Below are 11,024 nucleotides of genomic sequence, written 5' to 3'. Positions count from 1 at the left end.
CTCCTCATATGGATCCTGATGCAAAATTCTCTACAAGTACTCATTAGCAATCTCATCATTGACATCTAAAAAATAACAAGTATCATTAAAGTCAAGAGAGTGCTTCATTGCTTTGGCGAGGTGGTATGTGATCTTTTCATCTATTTTGCACAATGTCATCTCACCTCCATCCATGTCAATGAGTGCCTTGGAGGTTCGTAAGAAAGGTCTTCCCAGGATTAATCGAACCTCCGCATCTTCATCAACATCTAGCAATACAAAATCTGTAGGAAAAATAAACTTGTTAACCTTTACTAAAACATCTTCAATTATACATCTAAGATGACGAACAGAATGATTAGCCAACTGTAAGGTTATGTGGCTTAGTCTTGGCTCTCCTAACCCCAATTTCTGAAACAAATGTGTATGGCATGACATTAATACTAGCTCCCAAATCAGCCAAAGCTTTTTCATCCCCCAAACCTCCGATTGCACATGGTATGATGAAGCTTCCCAGATCTTTCATTTTGTTTGGCAAGTTTTCTGAAGCATTGTTGAACAATTGCCTTCCAAGACCGCAGCCACACTCTCCTCCATCTTCCCCTTGTTGGTCAAGAGGTCCTTCAAGAACTTTGCATAACGAGGCATTAAAGATAATGCCTCTACAAACATAATGTTGATGTGTAACAGATTGAATAGATCCAGAAATTTCCTGTTTTGTTCATCAACTTGGTCTTTCTTCAACCATGTCAGATAAGGAATATTTGGAGTATATGAAGGAAGTGACACAACTGGCCCCTTCTCCTTGTCTTGCACCTTATCTTTCAGCTTTTCTTGAGGAATTTCAGCAGTTTTCCTAGTGGGGGTTTTAGCTTGAAGAAATTCAGAATTATTCTCAGTAGTGAGCTTTTCTTGGAGCTCTCGACCACTCCTCAAAGTCATCACCTTCACTTTCTCTCTTGGGTTAATCTCAGTGTTACTTGCCAAGCTTCTTAGAATTCTTTCCACCAATGGCTTCACTATTTATCCCACTTAATTCTCCAACTTATGCAAGGAAGCAGTGTGATTACGGAGTGTTGCCTCTATGTTTTGGAACCATGTATTGGTTGACTGAATAAACTTTGACAAAACCCTCTCTAATTCTAAAACTCTCTCTAGAATCGAAGGTTTTTGCTAAAATCCTGGTGGGGCAGCAGCCTTTTACTGCCCTTGACTACCCATGAGAGATTCTGGTCATTTCTCCATCCTTAGTTGTAGGTGTTTCTATAAGGATTACCTTGTCTCCTTCTTGAATTGCCCACAAAATCTACTTATTCAATTGGGGTTGAACTAACAATCGAGATAGTTCAATAGGATGGCATATGTGCACCCCCACAACTATCACAACTTGTGATTGTGGCTACCTTGATGAAGTTAAAGTATTCAATTTCTTGCTCAATCCCTCTACTTGGGCTGCCAAGGATGTAACCACATTAATCTCATGGAGTCCGGCCACTTTCTTCTTTTCTCTTGTATTCCATTGGTAGCTATTCAAACCCATCTCTTCAATCAATTATTAGGCCTCTCCGGGGGTCTTGTTTCCCAATGTATCTCCCGCGGATGCATCAAGAAGTTGTTTCGTATTTGAGTTCAACCCATTATAAAGTGTGTGAATGACCATTTATTCAGGGAGCCCATGTTGTGGACACTTCCGCAAGAGGTCCTTGAATTGTTCCCAAGTCTAAAATAAAGATTCAAGCTCCATCTGAACAAATGAAGATATCTCATTATGAAATTTTACCGATTTTCCCAAAAGGAAATACCTTGCAAGGAAAGCTTCAACCATTTTGTTCCATGTTGTGATAGAAGCTCTTGGTAATAAATGGAACCATTGTTTTGCTCTTCCCTTCAATGATAATGGGAAAGCTCTCGAGCGAATTACATCATCCGAAGCCCCACTGATCTTCAACATGTCGCACACCTTAAGAAAATTCTCAATGTAGTTGTTCGGGTCTTCATCAGCTAACCCATTGAATTGTGTGGACTGTTAAACCATTTGAATGAAATCCGGCTTTAAATCAAAATTCTAGGCAGCTGCCAATCGCCTAACAATGCTCGATTGTGTCCCACGAATTGTAGGCCTAGCAAAATCTGAAAGTGTTCTTTGTTTCCCCTCTTATTTAGCCATATTTTCAAATTCTTTGACCTCTATTTCAGCTGCAAAATTCTATTCTTGCACAGGTTCCTTGCCCCTTCTATATGAAGTCTTCACTCAATTTCAGGATCCTCTTCAACCAATGTCGAAGGGTTCCCTCGGGTCATAACCTGTAGCTAAAATCAATGAAAAGAAACAATAAAAATGGTGAAAGAAAGATAAATGAAGTAGAAAAGTAAATGAAAATGTGAATGACAACGCCCCTTATGTGTGACCCGCAAGTGCACGGGTTTGTCGAGTAATAAATCCCAGGTGAGTGGGGTATCGTATCCACAGGGAGTAGGGTGTAAAAATACTTAAATTGCTACTTAACCGTGTGAAAGTGAACAATGATAGTGTCAATAAAATGTAATGTGAACAAGGATAAAAGAAACAAGAATGAGAGGCACAAGTAAGTGAGAGGTAAGGCAATCGATAGAAGTAGGGTACTCAGACAATGCTCCCCCTATGATTAATATTTCAAGTACAAGACCAACTATTATACTTCCTAATCAATGCTCAATGAGTCATGGAAATCCTTAAATACACGGTCCCAAATCTAAGGTTAACAGTGACTAACTCTACACTATGTCCCGGCGGAGAAATCGCTCAGTCTCAACACCTCACGCTGTGTAAAGTTCTATGGAGTTCTAGGGAATCCAAGTGATAAACCCTCTTCCTAGAGTCACTTCAACGTTTCACTCTGTTGCTCGTGCAACTAAGCCCCAGCAGAGTTTATCCTCTAGAAATTCACTCTATTATGACCACAAAGAACTCAAGGAAGTAGAGGTAGGATAAATCACACCATAGGAAAAAGGGGACGCTCCGCTACCTCTCGACTCACCCTCTCAACCCTCTCTAATCTAGCATTGTCTAACCCTCATGGTGTGTCACTCATCTACAACGGTTACCAAGATGGGCTCTCAATCCTAGTGTCACTCTAAGGTAGAAATCATTCAACAAGCATTCAAGATTGGAACTCAATTGAAACATTAATTAAGGAAAGCATAATAAAAGATCAGTGAAACAATAACATCCTAGGGTTTACAAAATCTAAGTACCCACTAGGGGGTTTAGCTCTCCATGGAACACAATATAATCAACAATGAAATTGAAAGTAAAAACAAGTATTCCATAAGAAAACACCCTCGGTAGTCGTGTTGATGGTCTTGTGGAGTAGCCAAGTTTTCTCCAAGGGTCCCCTTGTGTGGCCTAGTGCACACCTCGCCAGATCGGAGCCGACGAAAGCTCCCCCAACAACCTTCTTCCAAGTGGAGCGCAGTGTTGAATCTTTAGAACCACTCCAAAGAGGTGCCAAAAGCCTCTCTAAACTTTAGCCGACAGCCTCTCCAAAGATGGATGAAAGTTGGAGAAAATCGGAAAAGAAGATCCCAAAAATCTGGCTGAATCATGGCTTAAATAGGGCTGGAATCGGGAATCCACACTCCCCTGTGAATTTTTCCCACGAGCTTGTGGAATTTCCACACGGGCATGGGGAATTTAAACACGCTCGTGTGGATTCTCTAGAAATCCTGTTTTTCGGCCGACAGTAAATAGTAACTACTATAATACTTGTTGTAGTGTTTTGCTAAAGTAACCTGCTAAAGAACTCGGCCAAAACACTCCCAATTCCACACTTTTCATCGAGGCAACATAAACGGGGACATGTTTATGCCGTAAATCGCACGTCTTCTTCAATCAAAAGCTTCATTGGCGGAGATCTTGTTATCAATGCACAAGTCGGGATACACAAATGTGACTGCCTTTGTGCCCCTCCAACTCATTGTTGTGACTTGAATTCATGGAGGTTGGCACACATTCACATATCTTGGAGTCCCACTTGTGTCTTCGCGTTTGTTCCTTCTAAGATTCCACTAAATAATGCGTTTACAATCTACTTTTGTCTTTTTTCTCTGAAAACATAGCTTCACAACCCTACATGCACAAAAGAACACAAATACACATGCATTAGCGCTAAAACCTGATAAACGTAATGCTCATCATAACAAAAGAATACTTCGTAATACTAATACACAAGCACTTATCAAACTCCCCCACACTTAAGCTTTTGCTTGTCCTCAAGCAAAAATAAAACATTGAAGTATAGAAGAAGGAAATATTGAAAGTGCTTGGCCTTAGTTTCACCAAAGCATGCAAGGAGAGCATTCTACAAGTAATGAAAATTTTAGCACTAAATATAAAAAATCAATGCTCTAGCTAAAAACTAGAATAAAAAAGGACAACAAACTCAAGATCGTGTAAGTGTGTGTAAACTCACTCAAGTAAACCCTAAGTATACTCCTCAATGTTCCAAGTATAAGGGACTTATTTAACTACAAAATATAACAAAACAAAAAGATGGTAGTAGCTTCACACATCCTCTAAGGTAGCCCCTTTCGAAGTGGCCGTTAATGTGGCATTCACACTTTTGAGGTGGTAGCTCTTTCTACTGGGGTGGTAGCTTTCACTCATCCCATGAGATAGCTCTTTCTCTCATTAGGGCATAACTAGTATCCCACTTATGAGAGTAGCTTCATACTTCATAGGTGGTAGCTCTTTCCACCCAAAATGCACAACTAAACAATATATCTATTTTTTCTTTCTTTTCTTCTTCCATTTTTTTTAGAAAAATAGCACAAGAAACAAAACTAATTAGTCCCTTAAACAATGAACTTGAGTTTCCAAAACAATTTCTAGAGTGAGTAGTACAAAAAGTATTAATCGGGCAAAAATTCCTACAAATTCAAGAACAAACTAGAGCATGAAAACATTCAATGTTATAATTGTCCTAAACTCGAGAATACAATCATTGAAACTAAGGAGAACAACCATTGGCTGCGTGAACATGTGTGTCAATCAAAATTTATATAAAGGACATGTGCAATGTGAACTCCCCCCCCACACTTAAGATGTACATTGCCCTCAATGTACACATGCAAGCACAATAGAAAGTAAATCAATCAAGTATATATGTGGGAGTGCCAATTGAAACAATACTCCCCTGACTCCTAGTGTTAAGTTTGATGGAGCTAAATCCTTGGGAGTACAGTTCCAATGGGTTGTGAAGCACACATGGCCCACATTTGCCGTGTCCATGACTAGTCCTCATTTCTCATACTTACAAGACCATCTGCACGCATACAAAAGGGGGTTTAGTAAAGCTTAATAAAAACAAAAACAACTCGAGTATATAAAAGATAAGGTAATGAATACAACCCGAGACAACAAAACAAAAATAAAAGATAAACATAGAAGGAAAATCCTTTCTGAGTGTACAAGTCTAAAATAAAATGCAGAAGTAGAGAAGAGAAATGTATCAAGTGTCGATGTCGTCCAGTGTCGGCTCTACTGTTGCCGATGGATAGTCGAAAGGTATCGGTGGATCAGGTGATGGTGAGGCTGGTGGGGCCGGAGGGGTCCTCGGTCTTCTGATGAAAGGCAAGGACGCATCTCGCTCTAATAGCTACAGTATGGTGTCAAGACGCGCCATCATCCCCGCGTGCTGCGTGACCTGTATAGCCCGGACCTCCGTGATCTTGGCCCGAAGCTCACCCACAACACTCTTAAGCCTCCCAGATTGATCATGGGCTCGAGAAGTAGTAGAAATAAGTACCGGCATAAGAGTGTCTCCTGTGTTGTAAGGGGTGCTCCGGTCTCCATCGGTGCACAATAAGGCTCGGGAACCTGTTGTGAACCCTCCACTGCATCCCTTCCGTCCTTAGCGGTCTCTGGGGTAACCGTAGCTAGACTGTATGCTCCAGGTCCAACTCTACACACTAATCCCATCATCCTAATCGTATCAAGTCCAAGAGGGGAGGTAATGACCACCTTTTCGGTACCTTGGATAGCGTCCAGAAAACCCATCCCCTGGATGAGTCTAGTGATGTAGGGGCCAGCGAATAAAACTCCCACTCTCGCAAACTGGCCCTGGTGCCTCAAGAAGGCTGCCACTATATACCCCAGATGAATCGGCGCATTTTGGACCATGGAATATAAATAGAGCAAGTCTTGCCAGCTCAAAACAGCTATATTGTCACTTCGGCCAGTCATAGACCTACTGAGGACGGAGTGTAAATATCTGTAGCTCAGTTGGGATAACCCTGAGGCCTTAGCACTACTAGTTCATACTATCCCTGTCCACACAAAGCTCGGTATGCTTGCTGTGGGGTTAAGGTACCAGGGTAATCCGTCGTCAAGCATCCATACTCCACTGTATCTGTGTATGCCTCATCATACAAGCCCATATGAACTGAGTTCATTATAACAAAGTACAAGCTAAAATCCATAAAAACAACCAAATAAAGCAATTATAAGTGCTTGTGTATTAGTAATAGGAAGTATTCTTTTCCTGCATTTAGCATTACTTTTCTCAGATTTTATAGTTTATACATGTGTATTTGTGTTCTTTTATGTATATAGCATTATGGAGACAATAGTGGAAGAAAGGAGCCAAAACTAGATCGTGGATGCACTTTGTTGATGGAATTTTAGAGTGAACAAAAGAAGAGACAAGTTGTGCTCAAAGACACATGATTGTGTGCCAACCTCCATCGTGCTCAAGCAAATACATGGTTTGGAGGGGCACAAAGGCAGGTCATATTTGCGTGTTCTCACTTGTGCAACACTAGTAAGACCTTCATCAATATGACGTTTATTGAATACGTAACACGATTTGCCACATGAATGTGTGGCCATTCATGTCGCCTTGATGATAATTGTGGATTCGGGAGTATTTTGGCAAATTCATGTAGTAAATTAATGTAGCAGTTACTGTTCATAGACAATAGAAAATAAATTTCATGGAGATTCACACGTGCATGTGGAAATTCCACACCCCCCCTATGGATACCCGATTCCAGCCATATTTAAGTCACTCTTTCAGCCATTTTAGATGATCTTTGCCAATCGTTTTCTTATCTTTGGAGTCACTCACAGCTAGGGTTCGGAGAGGCTTTGGCAAGGCTTTTGGAGTGGTTCTACGGCCTTCAACACCGCATTCATTTTAAAGATTGTTATTGGGGGAGCTTTCGTCGGCATCCATTCAAAGATGTGTGTCCTAGGCTTGATGAGGAAACCTTTATAGAAAATGAGGCTACTCCATAAGACCATCAATATGGACTACAACGGGGTTTTACTTATGGATTAAATGTTTTTACTTTCTATTTCACTATTGATTGTATCTTGCTCCATGGAGAGCTAAACCCCTAGTGGATGCTTGGACTTGTAAACCCTAGGATGATTTTGTTTCACTAACCTTTAAATATGTTTCTTTAATTGATGTTGTAATTGAGTTCCAATCTTGAATTCTTGTTGTAGTGATTTTCCCTTAGAGTGACAGTAGGGTTGAGAATCCATCTTGGTAATCCATGTGGATGAGTGATACACCATGAGGGCTGGACAAAGCTAGTTTGGAGAGGGTTGAGGGGCTAAGTGGAGAGATAGCATAATGTCCCTTTTCCTTTTCGATGTAATTTATTCTACCTCAATGTTCCAAGAGTTCTTTGCGGTCACAATAAAGTGAAGTGCTAAGAGAGGAACTCTGCTAGGGCTTAGTTGTGCAACCAATAGAGTGAAGCGTTGCAGTAATCCTTTGTGCTGGGGCTTAATTGAGACTAGGGTTCTTTCACCTAGACGAAAGGGTTAGATCTAGATTAGGGAATAGGGTTTATCACTAGGAGTCCCTAGAGCTTTAAGCAGCCTTGTACAGTGTGAGGTTAAGGACTGTGTATTTTACGATTTCCATGACTCATTAAGCATTAGTTAAGAGACATAACGGTTGGTCTTGCACTTGAAACAATAGTCTTAGGGGGAGCAATGTCTGGGTGCCCCATTTTCTATCGATTGCCTCCTTTATCATTTTATTGCATCTCTCTCTTGTTTTCTTTATTTTTGTTTGCATTGATATTGTTCGCACCACTATTGATTCATCCTCACCATAGTTAAGTAGCAATTCTTGTGTTTCTGATCAGTAATCCTTGTAGATATGTGCAACAATCACCACTAGTAAAGAGATTTACTACAGAGGACGTGTTGGCAAAATTCATGATAAATACTAAACAGAGATTTCGAGACGTCGACACCAAATTTGATGCCCTCACCACCGAACTTCATGCCCTTGACGCCAAATGTAATGCCCGATTTGAGGCCATCGATGCCACACTTTTGTTGGTGCCAGCTTCTCTTCACAAATTAGAGAATCAGGTTGAACAACTATTTCAAGAGTGAGCAATTGAACTTCCAACCACAAGCAACAATGAAATTGAAGAGAAAAATGATGATAGTGAGGTGGATGAGAACTTTGGTATAATGTAGGTGAAAAAGGTAGAAGAAGTGGCACAAATATCACTTGAGCTATCCCTTAGCATGGAAGTGACTCAAATCACCAAGCACAAAAGAGAATTATTCGGGACAATTGAAGATATGGGTGGGAGGTTGAAGCCATCCAATGACCCACCGATGCTAATGTTGGATACGTCCCAACCAAAAATTTTTCCTTGAAGGCCCATGCAATTTTTGTGGGTAATTAATGGAAGAATGACTTTGGTTGAAGAAGGAGATGTGGGTAGGAGGTTTCTACCGTCCAAGGACCCACCAATGCCGAGTTTGAAATATTTTCAACCATACATATTCCCTTGTAGGCCGAAATGATTTTTGAGGAAGCTCCAAGGAAATTCAGCCGGGACCAAAGTAGAAGCGTGGAGGAGGTTCAAACCATCTAAGGATCCGCCCAAGTTTAAATTGCACAACTCTCGGCCTAAACTTTTCCCATGGAGGCCTAAAGGTACCATGTTCTGGGTCTCCACAAGCTCACCATCCTGGAAGGTAATTCTTTTCTTTTATGGAAGTAACTATGGTACATGTTGCTGTAAGGAACACACCCTCTTCAAGCCTCCTTAAGGTAAGCAAGAGGTACGTCAAGCTCGTGATGTTAAACAAGCGCTTCTTGGGAGGCAACCCAAGCATTCGAGGGTTTATTTTCATGCTTGTATGTTCTTTGTGTTCATGTTATTGTTATTTTTTGTATTTTCTTAGAGTTGTTAATTTGAATAAGTCCATGCTCTCATCACTTTGTTTATCATGATCATTTTCCATGTGGTTGTTTACTCGATTTTATTGTGAAGTTGCACTTGTGTGGGCTATAATTGTGTGTTAGATTGAAACTTTAAACCATTATTTCATGTTGGAGATGATTTTAGATCATTTTGTAACCATGGCCATGTGTTTGGAGAAGCAACCAAGACTTTAAACCAAGTTTTTAGAGCCTCACGGGCTCTATGAGGAGCTCATAGAGACCATCAAAGACCATCCAGAACTTTTTAACTAGGCTTCACGGGCTCTATGAGGAGCTCATAGAGACCCATCAAGAAAAATCAGAAAGTTTACACTAGCTCATACGGCCTCAATGAGTTGCTCATTGAGGCCGTATGGAGCTATCTTTTTCATGATAATGTTGCCATCTTGTCTCTCTCTTCATTCTCCTTTTTCTCCAAACGCGCCCTAATCTTCATTATCCATCAAACCATGGCCAGATCTCATTATTTCTTGTTCTAGATCATCTCCTAACCTTTTTAAGACTTCGATCTATTGTTCACCAAAGGTTTAACTCGAGTTTTCTCAAGGTTTTTGTCGGTAAGCTATTGGATCCCTTAGTTTTATCTTCTTCATTTTTCTTGCATTCTTGGAGTTTATTCATGGATTTTATCAAGTATTTGGCTTGGTTTTTGTGGTGTGATTGTTGTGGATGATGTCTCCCTTGAATTTATGTAAAACATTTCCGATTTTCATGTTTTTGGGGAGGTTCTTTCAAAGTGAACAGTACCCATACAGGCCCCATACGGTTGTATGGATACTATAGATCATGTTTTTCATTGTTTCTTCATCATTTACACCACATTTTGAATTATATTGGATTCCTCTATGCTTGATTGGGTTTTTCATGGTTTGTAGGAATGATGAGGATGAAGAAATTGGCAACAACCATGGAAATATGTTTACACCACAAGAGTGACCACATTTTTGGGCATGAAGACCACAGAACAAAATATCACTTTGTGATGAGAAACCTAACTCTAAGGACAAGGACTAGCATGGACACTTTGTTTTGTTGTTTAGACTTTACTTTCTAATTTTTGTGTTAGTTTTTGCGTGATTACTCCCCATCTCCTCTTTGTAAATTTTTTTTGTGGAATGATGATGCCCCTTTATGCCATGCAGGGCATTAAGGGAGCTTGGTGAGCCTCTCCACATTCCATGGAAACCGGACCCGACATGAAAGGCTTACAACATCTTTTGTTCGGGTCGCCTCTCGCCATGTGCACAAGATTTAATTGGGGAAGTTCGTTCCACCCTCCTCCATTATTTTCATTGCACATCTTATTATGTTTTTCATGATTAGTGTACATTGGGGACAATGTGCAACACTAGGTGTGGGATGGGTGTATTGTATGTACTAGGGTTATTATTTACATGCTAGTGTACCCATGATGGCTTATTCATTCTTGTAAGACTCTTCTAGCATGTTTTAATGAATGATGTGAGTTACATGCTTTGTGTGCTTTATTGAATCTTGTTTCACCTCTAGTATTGTCTTGTGCACTCAATATTGTGTTGATGCCCTGGGAATAGCCAACATGACTACTCTATATCTCTTGAATGCTTAACACACATCCTTGAGTACTTGGCCTTAGAATTCTAAGTTCTTTCTTTCAATGAACTCTTAAGAACTTCTAAGTCTTGTTGAGCTAACCCTAGTTTTTTGGCATGTAGAGTAGTCTAAAGACATGATCTAAGATGAATGTGAAAAAGAAAATGAAAAACAAATGATGAATGAATGAAAAAAGAAAAATGAGTCTATGTCAGTATTCCTCTACTA

General features: G+C 40.2%; 1 non-coding gene across 1 annotated transcript; it reads left to right on the top strand.

Moving 5' to 3' along the window:
* Positions 1 to 1,649: 1,649 nt before the first annotated feature.
* On the top strand, positions 1,650 to 1,755 carry LOC120268153. Its single transcript, XR_005538822.1, has one exon. It is a non-coding gene; the product is annotated as a small nucleolar RNA R71 (small nucleolar RNA).
* Positions 1,756 to 11,024: the final 9,269 nt, after the last annotated feature.

Source organism: Dioscorea cayenensis, chromosome 8, assembly GCF_009730915.1.
Source record: "Dioscorea cayenensis subsp. rotundata cultivar TDr96_F1 chromosome 8, TDr96_F1_v2_PseudoChromosome.rev07_lg8_w22 25.fasta, whole genome shotgun sequence".
In the NCBI taxonomy this organism is placed as follows: domain Eukaryota; kingdom Viridiplantae; phylum Streptophyta; class Magnoliopsida; order Dioscoreales; family Dioscoreaceae; genus Dioscorea; species Dioscorea cayenensis.
This window is presented reverse-complemented; position numbering and strand designations above follow the sequence as displayed.